Here is a 9,918-nt window from a genome sequence, read left to right as displayed (position 1 = left end):
AGTGCCTGGCACAGACTTTGACTGGTCATGTAGCACAGTGCCTGGCACACTGTTGGTGCTTTATAAATGAAACTGAATTCCCTCATCAAAATGAGAGATCCTCCCTTATCTACACTTACTTTACCACCTAATGCAGGGCTCTACATTCAGCAAGGGCTCTGTCTCAGGTACTGATTGACTCAGAATACTTATTCTAACACGTGAGCCATTCGTGAGCAATGACAGGTTGAAGGGTCAAAACAGATGTGTCGGTCTTGGGAAAATCCTGGAATAATCAGCACAGCGGAGGGACCCAGGAGTGAAACCACCAGCAATACAAGAAGCTACTAACTTAAGTTGGACTAAATAAGAACTCAAGACACATCACGAGAATCCTCTAGCAATCCTACTTACCCACTCTGGGGTACAGTGGGCAACATACATGTGGGAACAGGAAAAGAAAAAACAACCTCCCTACTCCAATTCCATCTTTATCAAAATGAGGGTCCCTATCATCATCTCCACTTCTTGGAAATCCGTGTCACATGGATCGTGTCAAAATATATCAATAATGAAATAATTTTAAATAAGGAAAAGAATGTAAAGTATTGTCCTCATTTCCCTTCTCTATGCCACAGGTGAAAAATAAGATGTTCATCAGGGCCCTTTCTGGCTCTAAACCTTAGGCCTTCTCAAGTTAGCTAAGGTTTAAAATGGGACTTTTGAAGAGACAGAACAAGTCATCAATCTGAACAAAGAACATGCTGCTGTCTGTTGTAAAATATGCAAATTCACCAGGCTTCTTCCTGATATAGGGTATGGCTCAAGATCACCAGCAAGGAGGTACCTGAGGTCCAGGATCCATCAGCTCTAAAGCCATGTTATAAAGAGAGTTCTCTGATTACAAGGAAGATGAAATCAGCAGAGCCAATCTTCCAAAAGGGAAAACTAAGTCAAGAGGAATTGTTGGGGTTGGTTTACAGGCAGGGAGTTTCTCTACAGTCTAGATAAAAGCACTTCTAGAATGTGCATGACTAATAGAGATGGACTGGTTAGTCAGAGAAGGCAAAGCAATTCATTGATTGAGACTCAGTGTTCCTCTGGAGGATGCTATGGCAAAAAAAGGCAAACAAGAGGACAGCCTTCCAAGGTGTCCCTGAACCACAATTATCTCCACACTATCCAGTTTATCTTCAACTCTGCTATGCAAATGAATAACCCTAAAGCAGACCACTACATAAGTCATTCCTTTGTTCAAAAACCATCAATGATTCCCTATTACCCACAGCACAAAACAACACCTGCTCAGCCCAGCATTCAAAGCTTTGTCTTTCCAGTCTAGCCCCATCTTTCTCTTCATGCTTATCTCCTGATACATCAACTCTCCCCTATAGCATGAAGGGCTTACCCATTGTCCCCTGAACCTCCCTTTTATAGAGCCTAAAATTTGCTACCAGAGAAATGCCCAAGAAATAGAACTCTGTGCCTACAGTTCCAAGAACATGTGGCATGTTCAACATATCATGGTGCAAAGGGAAGGCCTGCATCATGTTCTGTACTCCTCCTATCACCTACCATCATGCTTTATAGCAGGCATTCAATAATAACAATGAGGATAATCCTAAATAGCCATCTGACATCTGCAGAGTACTTTATAGTGTAAAGCCTCCATTCCCTGCCTCCAATGGAGGGGCTTATGAACCAAGAAATCTGGAAAAGAGCAGCAGGAAAGAAGTAAAGCATCAGAAAGCAGTGTCATGAGGAAGAGAAAGAGAAAGAGGAGGATGAGGGGGAGGAGGAAAAGGAGGGAGAGAAGGAGGAGAGGGAGGAGGAGGAAGAAGTAGAGGAGGAGGGAAGGAATGAAGGGGACAAGGAGCAGGAGAAAGAGGCCAAGGTTTTTGGATAACCTAATATGATGAATCGACTAGTTACTGGGTCCAGGATTCCTTTGTAGAATCATGATAAAAGTTGGAAAAATGCTAGAGAAAAATGAAGAAATAAGATCCTCCCCAAACTGCAGAAACCATGTCCTCTCTAGAGATAGATAAATACTAGACTCATAAACAAATTCTCCAATGCTGTCTGGCTTTTTACAGCTTTCTGACAAGATCATCCGCTACTTGGGAAATTACTCCAGTCCCTGAAAAGCAGACTCACATGGCAAACCCAGCAGTTGTTATCTCATTTGAGAGGTGGAGTGAGAGATTCCTTCAGTGGCACTCTGGCCCCTGAATACATGGAAGATCAGGGCTGAAAGCTTCCTTGTTGACTCTTTCCTTTTCCTTTTCTCCTTCCCTTAAATTACTTTATGTGACACATTTCAGAACTGGAACTTGCCCTATCCAGGCCTATTCCCAGCCCCTCTCCCCAGTTATGCTAGTTCTGAAGAACAAAATTTGAAGGGAAAACTACCATCGTGACCATAGGCATTTCTAGGAGACCAGATGCTAATGGTAACCAAAAATGTTGAGCAAAGCCCTATAGTTAACCATCAACTGCTTTTTGCCTTGAGCTAACAAACCTTTGGTTTCTGCCCCATCTTCAAAATGAAGCCTCTCTGATGCTGACTCAGCCTCTCCCATGGGTCTTCCATTATTTCTTTCCCCTTTGAACAATGCAAAAATCCATAATTTCAGTAGTGTGGGCAGGTAACCACATCATACCTCAGCAGACAGTTTTGTGAGATAGTATAGCATCCTCCGTGCTCCCCCCCCGCCAAATTCATCATTTAGTGTTGCAGTCCTTTGGTGAAGTGCCTCTTTGCTTTAGATCTTGAATGACAGACCTGAATGAAGCATTTCCAGATGGATAGGACCTTCAGTGTATGTGTGATGCTACATTGGCCTTTAAGAACTCAGGGTCACTTACATGCTACACTAAGGCATCTGGAAGGCTTGCCATTATTATTATTATTATTTTTTTACCAGACCTGCAATTTCACAGGTGTTAGGGAATACCTGGGAAGGAATTTCTACCAAAGTAGACCCCTATCTTCTCTGTGATTTATGGCCAGTAGTCCTGAGACTATTGAAAGGTTAAGTGACTCTCATGGTCACAAAAGGCGACATGGGTCAGAGGAAGGACATGAAGTGAAATCGTCAGTTTTCTATCCGCCACACCAAGAGGCCTCTCAATTATAATACCCTTTCCTATAATAAACCTCTGACAAGGGTTAGCAGGAGCTAGTCTCTTAGCTTGCAGAAAGACTGCCTATACAAGAATATAAAATAAGTGGAGCAGAGAATCTTTTGGAAATTATTATATTATACAGTAATAAGTACCACAGATTTATATCCCACTCCCAAACTGAAGGGGGTAGGGAGGTAGAGAAATGGAGTAGAAATGGGGTAGTAGGAGGGAATGACTAAAAAGGGAGCATACCTATAAAGAAAATCTAACAGTTAAGGACTATTTCCAACATGGCTGTTTAAGGTTTAACATAAGATAGGTATTTAGTAAATGCTTAAGACTTAGAGTGATCAAGACGACTAATACAGAAATACGTTTTGCATGATTGCACATACATAACCTACATCAAACTGTTTACTGTTTCAGGGAGGGAGGGGGTGAAGAAGGGAGGGAGAAAACTGGGAACTCAAAAAAAATTTTTAAATGAATATTAAAAATTGTCTTTACCTGTAATAGGAAAAAAATAGACTTGTGATCCCACAAATAATCAATTTGTGATTAACTTTCAGTGGTTACCAAGAGAAACCAAGAACCTTTTCTCCTAAAAAGCTCTGATTAGGAGACTGACAAGGGGACAAGTATCTGTGTGCCTCTGAATCTATATCACAAAACCAAAAAGGAAGGATTCTTAAATTCTTTCCTAGTCTGCCATTGTCCATGCTTGCCTCTCCCCTCCATTAATCCTGATGATTCATGTAATGTTAGACCTCGAAAGGAATCCCTTCATTTTAGAGGAGAAGAAAAGAAAAGAAAATACCCAAGGTCACATGGCCACAAAATAGAACCCAAGGCTCCTGACTCCTAGTCCAATACTCAAACCATGATGCCATATTGCCTTAGTGAGGCTGGAAATGTACAAAATTAACCACACTGAATTATATGTCTGAATTGTAACTACTAGGTCAAGTAAGACATATTCTTCCAGCCCATAACATGAGACAATGAGAGTTTACATAATTTTTTTTATTTAACTTTTTAAAAATGAAAATTAGTCAATCTGCCCAGAAGAGAAACTGAACCTCACCGTGACCTTGGCAGCAGTTGGCTGAGTAAAGGGTTTGGCTCTGGTCACTTCTCCTATGGCCCGTCATGCTGTTTGCATGCTGCTCACCGGGTGGGGGAAGGAGCCTGGTATGGGTAGAAGAGAAAGAAAAAAAGGGTCACTTCTCCATCATTTACCCTTTTCCCCTCTCAACCATCATTTGCAGGAAGAGGATTCTGTCTCCTAAGACCAATGCCTTGAGAGATCCACTCTAAAGTATCCAAGGGGCAGAGAGAACAGAGGAGGAAATGCAGAGAGAATCTGAAAATCCAGTTTATACCCATATTTCTTTTTTTAAAAAAATTAATTTATTTTTAGTTTTCAACAAACACTTCCATAAGCTTTTGAGATTTAAATTTTCTCCTCCTCCCTCCCTAAGATGGTGTGCAATCTGATATCGACTCTACATATACATTCCTATTAAACGTATTTTCACATTAGTCATATTGTAAAAAAGAATTAGAACCAATAGGAGGAACCATAAGAAAGAAGAAATAAAACAAAACAGAAGGAAAAAAAAAGAGAAAATAGTATGCCTCAATCTGACATTTTCCATCATGAGACTTTTGGAGATGTCTTAGATCTTTGTATTGCTGAGAAGAGCTAAGTCTATCAAAGTTAGTCATCAGACAAAGTGGTTGTTAACTATGTACAACATTCTCCTGGTTCTGCTCACTTCACTCAGCATCAGTCCATACAAGTCTTTCCAGGTTTTTCTGAAGCCTGCCTACTCATCATTTCTTATAGCACAATAGTACTCCATAACATTCATGTACCACAACTTGTTCAGTCATTCCCCAATTGATGGGCATCCCCTCAATTTCCAATTCTTTGCCACCACAGAAAGAGCTGCTATAAATATTTTTTGCGCATGTGTGTCCTTTTCCCATTTGTATGATCTCTCTGGGATATAGCCCTGGAAGTGCTATTGCTGGGTCAAAGGGTATGCACATTTTTATAGCCCTTTGGGCATAGTTCCAAATTGCTCTCCAAAATGTTTGGATCAGTTCACAACTCCACCAACAACGCATTAGTATTCCAACTTTCCTACATCTTCTCCAACATTTATCATTTTCCTATTTTGTCATGTTGGCCAATCTGATAGGTGTGATGTGGTACCTCAGAGTTGTTTTGATTGCATTTTTTCATATGACTATAGATAGCTTTAATTTCTTATCTGAAAACTGCCTGTTCATATCCTTTGACCATTTATCAATTGGGGAATGACTTACATTCTTATAAATTTGACTTAGTTCTCTATATATTTTTAAAATGAGGCCCTTATCAGAGACACTGGTTGTAAAAATTCTTTCCCAGTTTTCTGCTTCCCTCCTAATCTTGGTTGCATGTACCCATATTTCTAAACAGCCAATATGGGCTGTTGGACCACCATTTTCCCTTTATCATAGTTCCTAGATTAGGAGAGAAATACCGGGGGCTTACAGGATGTTCATAACCTCACATACTCCTAAAAAAAGCTGGGTGGGAATGGAAAGAAGCATAAACCTAAGCCAGTCTTGTCCTCCAAGGAACCCAATGAAAATCATAAATATTTATTAAGAATCGGCTCCTAGAGAAGTTTATCAATTAAAGAATGGCTAAACAAAGTACAAATGTAATGGAAATTTACCATGTTGTACAGCATGATCAATATGATAGATAGAGAGAAACACAGGAGGACTTTATACAAACTAATGAAAAGTGAAATGAGCAGAACCAGGAAAATAGCATACAGAATGACTACGATAATGAAATGGAAATATCAAGGACAACAAAACAATCCAAAAAGAAAAATATAAAATTCTAATGATGACCAAGCATGGACTCAAAGAACCTCTCCCTAACCACCACCCTCCCTTCTTTTTTGTAGTGGTGGAGTGCTATGGGAGTGGAATAATGTATATAAAATCAGACTTTTTTTTTCTGTTGGCTAATTTTGCTGAACCCATTCCATTCCCCCCCCTTCTTTATTCTTTGTTATAAGAGATGGCTCTGAGAGGGGGAGGACAAGAGATACATTGGGAAATGTAAGCGATATAAAATCAAAATATATCAATAAAACATGTCAAAAGACAAAAAAAAAAAGCTTTTAAGTGCATTAGTATGCCTGTCTTCCCATACCCCTTTGAGAAATAAAAAAACATACAACTTAGCACTGAGTAAGGATTTGGGTACAAGTATATAAGCTATTTCACATTACAGGGTGCCTAAATTTGTAAAGGATAATGGACCTTTAAATTGTGGTTGTTTATTGACTTTCCTGCTTCAAATCTCTTTCCTCTCCAATTCATGTTCTACGTACCTGTCCAAGTGGTTTTACTAAAGCACAAGTCTGACCATGTCACTCCCCTGCTCAATAAACTGTAGTGGCTCCTTATGTCCTCTAGAACCAAAAAGAAACTCCTATTTGGCAATAAAAGTATTCTGTAAATCTACAAAGCTGACCCCAACCCACCTTTTCAGCCTATACAAATTCCCCTTCTCACATTCTCCAGCTGAGCTTAACTGGTCTTACTACTTTTCTTCAAACACGACATTTCATCTCCCATCTCTGTGCCTTTATACTGGCTGTCCCCCATGCCTGGAATGTACTCCCTTCTTCACTTCTGCCTCATAGAATCCCTGGATTTTTTCAAAGTTCATCTCTCAATACCATCTTTTCTATGATCCTTATAGCTGCTAGCGCCAACTCTAACAAGAAAAAAAAAAAAAAACACACCTTATGTTTGCTTACCTGTGTACATTTCCCCTAAAAGAATGTAAATTTCTTTAGGGAAAGGATTGTTTCATTTTCTTCTTGTCTCTCTAGCACCTAAGGCCAGTGATTGTCACGTAACATATAAGTAGGTACTTAACAAATGCCTTCTGCATATGCCCAAGGTCACACAGGTAGTGATAGGTAAGATTTGAGCCTAGCTCTTCTTATTCCAAAGGAATGGGATGTAAGATCAAAGTCTTAAGATTCGTGATTGACAGGGTAAGAATATATTTGTTCAACAAATCCTGGAATAAGAGTGCTATGAATCAACCCTCTCTGCCCCATTTCCCTCTCCACATCCTTCATACCTGCCCAGGTCTAACATTCTGGGAGAATAAACATAGGGCACTCAATCACTATCCCAATATCCATCTGAGATTGACATCAGGGAAGATAGGTCATTCATAGTTTAACTGGAAGCAGCTGGTGGCACAGTGAGTAGAGTACTGTGTATGGAGTCAGGAAGACCTGAATTCAAATCCAGTCTCAGACACTTATTAGCTGTGTGACCCTGGGCAAGTCATTTAACCTCTGCCTACGCATTTCCTCAACTGTAAAATGAAGAAAAGCATCTATCTCTCAGGATTGTTATGAGGATCAAATGAGATATTTGTACAAAGTACTTCGTATGGTGCCTGGCACATAGTTTATTCTCCTTTCCTTCCCCTAATTCATTCGGAAAATTGAGATCATCTATTTTGTTTCAGATATTCTACTAGATGCAAAACCAGACAAAATGATTCAGGATGACATTTTTCTCTTTTAGCAGCCACCATCACAACATATTTTTTAAAAATCATGAAATATTTATTGTGCACCCACATGATTCATGGGACTGGAAGGGCTCTGAGGGTCTCACAAAGACAGCAGTTTCCTCATGAAGCCAGTGATCATAATAATGATCATCCTAATAGTCCTTAATTCCACAACCTCCCCTCCCCAGAAGGATTTCCCCAGAAGGAACTCACTTCCCAGAAAGATATTATTTAAACTAGAAATAAATAGCAGCATCATTTTTTAGATGATATTATGCACAGAATGAGGTTCATAGGAAAATTCTGCCTTATCTTTCTAACCCTTATCCTCTCATAATTCCCTTACTGTTGCCAAACACGGTGCATGAAATTCCGCATGGGTTCAGATAATTATTTTCCAACCATGACATAGCCTTTGCTATGAAAATCACAGTCATTTTGTAAGATCAAGGTCAAGGCTTAGATTCTCCTTCCTCCATGGAGCCTTCTCCACCACTGTAGGTTGCGCCCCCCCCCCCCAGTTTCTACTGTACTTATTCCCTCTACAATTCATAGGTTTGTAGATTTACAGCTGGAAGGAGCCTTAGAGGTCTTTTGAATCTAATCTCTCCCCCATTTTGCAGATGAAGAAACTGAGGCACAAAGAGATTAAGCAAATTGTCGAGGGTTATACAATTGGTAAGTGAGGTATGATATGAATTCAGGTCTGATTTATATTGTTGGGTGGAGCCACAGGCCAATTAGTTTTCTCCAAGAATTTTCCTTTTTATCAAAAAGAGCTTTGAAAATTTGGCAAGGCAGAAAGAATCCTAATATTTCAGAGTTGGAAGTGATAATAAAAAAACAATTAGGTCAAACTCCCCCAGAAAAGCAAGCTACTTTCAGGTAAGGGAGAGGGGGAGTATAAGAACTGTGTGAGGACAGAATTCCTGGGAAGCAAGACTTAGGGTGGTCTGAGAGGAAGGGGCACCAATGTGCCAGGCTTCAGCCACATTTTAGGGGACTATTGGTCCTCCTCTCCTCCTCTCACTCTCTTCTAATCCCTCTACAATTAGGCTGAACCCCCCCACCCCCATTAAAATGAAAACTACCCACTCCAAAGCTATCAATGATCTCTTAATTGACCGATATCATGGCCTTTTCTCAAGCTTCATCCATCTTGACCTCCCTCTCTCATTTAACACTATGGATCACCTTCTCTTCCAGAATACTTTCACCCTTCAGGGTTTTCTTGAAACTGCTCTCTCTCCTGGTTCTCATATCTGTTTGACAACATCTTCTCAGCCTACTTTGCTGTAAAGCCCTCTACTTGCAGAGGTCACCAAAGGCTGAGCCTTTCTCTCGTGCTCTATACCATCTCAGTTATCTCCACAGCTAGGCAATTATCATCTCTATGTACATGATTCCCAAATCTCTCTAGCCCTAGTCTCTAATCTCTATATCTAGCCCAAGTCTCTCTACTGAGCTCCAGTCAAGCATCACCAAATGCCTCTCAAAGAGGATGTCCCAAAGGCATATCAAACTCAACACGTCCAAAATAGACTTCGTTGTCTTCCCCATCTTCCCTATTATCTTTAAGGGCACTATTATCATTCCCAATTACCCAGGCCCATAATGGTAAGTCATCCTCAACTTCTCACTCTCATTCGACCCACATATCCAATCTGTCACCAAATATTATCACTTCTAACTTCACAATATCTCTCATAATCCTCTTCTCTCTACAGGCACAGCCATCACCTGAATTCAGGCCCTCATAACCTCTTGAAATAGCTTTCAAATTGTCCTTCCAGCCTCAAGTCTTTTTCTGTTTCAATTCATCTTCCACTCCGCTGTCAAGATGCTTTTTCTTTTTTTTTCCTTTCTTTTTTTGTTTTTGTTTTTTTTTTTTTGGTTAGGTAATAGGGTTAAGTGACTTGCCCAGGATCACACAACTAGTAAGTGTTATGTGTCTGAGGCCGGATTTGAACTCAGGTCATCATGAATCCAGGGCCAGTCCTCTATCCACTGCGCCACCTAGCTGCCCCTCAAGATGCTTTTTCTAAAGCTTAGGTCTGAACCCTGTCATCCCTTTGGGGTCATGAGCTCTAAGGGTACCCTATTACCTCTAGGATCAAATATAAACTCTTTTTGGGGGGGCATGAAAAGCTCTTCATAATATAATCTCTTCCTATCTTTATTTTATTCCCTATATT

General features: G+C 40.2%; 1 protein-coding gene across 9 annotated transcripts in view; it reads right to left on the bottom strand.

Annotated features, from left to right (window-relative positions):
• The window catches only part of TRERF1 (transcriptional regulating factor 1), a 288,027-nt gene that overhangs the window by 93,585 nt on the left and 184,524 nt on the right, over positions 1-9,918 (bottom strand). For all 9 annotated transcript variants that reach the window (XM_027838387.1, XM_027838389.1, XM_027838391.1 and 6 more), the window contains one exon: positions 4,193-4,296. The gene's annotated coding sequence lies outside the window, so the exon portion shown is untranslated. The remainder of the gene's footprint in view (positions 1-4,192; positions 4,297-9,918) is intronic.

The sequence above is a fragment of the Vombatus ursinus genome, unplaced genomic scaffold (assembly GCF_900497805.2).
Source record: "Vombatus ursinus unplaced genomic scaffold, bare-nosed wombat genome assembly UNPS02014826.1, whole genome shotgun sequence".
NCBI lineage: Eukaryota > Metazoa > Chordata > Mammalia > Diprotodontia > Vombatidae > Vombatus > Vombatus ursinus.
The sequence above is the reverse complement of the archived record's forward strand: the minus strand, read 5'-3'. Positions and strand labels throughout refer to the sequence as shown.